This window comes from Sycon ciliatum, chromosome 1, assembly GCF_964019385.1.
Source record: "Sycon ciliatum chromosome 1, ocSycCili1.1, whole genome shotgun sequence".
NCBI classification, from domain to species: Eukaryota; Metazoa; Porifera; class Calcarea; order Leucosolenida; family Sycettidae; genus Sycon; species Sycon ciliatum.
The window spans coordinates 7431476-7433040 of NC_088643.1; the positions used below are offsets into that span (position 1 = coordinate 7431476).

The window sequence follows — 1565 nt, forward strand, 5'->3', positions numbered from 1 at the left end:
CGTGTCGTGTACCAAAGGTAACGATTCTCACGCGTTCTCAACGCTCAATAGAACAGCATACATTGTATGTATAGATTTCTGTATAACGATTTCTATTCTAACGACAGATTTCTCATCATTTATCATCATCGGTTGCTTGCATTATTTTCATCATACAGAGGCAACAGCTTCCAAGCCACGATTCAAACTTACCATAATTATTATCATCATCCGCGTCTTCATCATCGCTTTCTTCCCCAGCAACGGCCGAGTATCTACTGGTCATGATGGGCTCAGCCTCCAAAATATCAACATGCTGTGGTAAAACACGAAGACAACAACAGTATCACAACCACAATAAAAGTCATTAAAAGTCATTATACATGTAATAGTTTTCATCATCAACATTGAAATACTTTTAAAAACATTCTTCTTTTCATGGAATTGTTTCGCCACTATTGTGCTCTGCTTCTCCACAATGGCACATTTTGTTTTGTTTGCCTGTAAAAAGGGCGGTTGCATAATTATTTACATTATTTTCATCATACAGAGGCAACAGCTTGAAAGCTCACTCCAACTAACCATATTATCATCGCGTTCTTCGACAGCAACGGAATTCCTCGGACGATAGGCTGCCCAAAACAAGTCACATTCAACAGACGGGCAGACACACGCATACATATGTGTGTGTGTGTGTGTGTGTGTGTGTGTGTGTGTGTGTATGTCAGATTTGAGTGAAAAGCTGGGGAACAAAACAATCGTGAAGTATACAAGTGCGATGTAAACTTTCAAACCGGCAATAAAAGCAGAGAAGAGAGAACAGAAAAATGACTTGTTCCAGCAGCAGTCACTGACAAATTTTCTGTGAGAAGCATCGTCAGTGTCGCAGGGGCAAAACCGGCTCAGATGTTGTACTTATAATTGCACCTGCAGGCACACAGCACACATGGTACAAGAAAAAAAGTAGGGTGACAAAATCAGTATCCACCGAGACAGAATCCTGTGAACTCTACCTTGTCTATTGTAATTGGAGTGGTCGGCAAAGTTATCTTCTCACCAATAAACCTAGTGGGGAAAGGTAGAAAAGACAGGTTTTTGACTTGGCAAAGTCAATGCACACCTGCTGGAGGTATCTAAACTCTGACAAAACTCAAGTTGGCATGAAAGTGTGTCATCAACAGTGCCTGACAGTGTCCTGTTCTAAGATTGTAGGCCAACACAACTCAGTGGAAAACAGCTGTGGTCTTCTAAACTCAGTTACTTACTTCAAGCTGGACTTCAATATTGTCCTTCTTTTTTCTCGCGGATCCACTTGACTCCAACCAGCTGTACCTGGTGCAGCTTCTTCCGGCTCTCCGATATCCTTCCATAAACAAGCAAAAGTGCAAACACAAAGAAAAAAGAACCACTAAACACACACTGCCAAAAACGCGGGCACGCACGCACGCACACTTCAAGACAGTGGAAATGGCCTCAGCATGCACAGATGTCCAATAGACACCAACCAGTGCAGCGTATCATCCTAGGCCAACAACAAAAGAAAAAGGAAATAATATGTGTTCGGAAATAGCGTCGAACCCCGCAGT

At 42.2% G+C, this 1565-nt stretch overlaps 1 long non-coding RNA gene across 1 annotated transcript; it reads right to left on the reverse strand.

Annotated features, from left to right (window-relative positions):
- Window positions 1–201: 201 nt before the first annotated feature.
- LOC135806809 (uncharacterized) lies at window positions 202–1328 on the reverse strand. Its single transcript, XR_010551288.1, has 3 exons — window positions 1245–1328; window positions 562–906; window positions 202–295 (listed from the first exon to the last, which is right to left on the reverse strand). It is a non-coding gene; the product is annotated as an uncharacterized LOC135806809 (long non-coding RNA).
- Window positions 1329–1565: the final 237 nt, after the last annotated feature.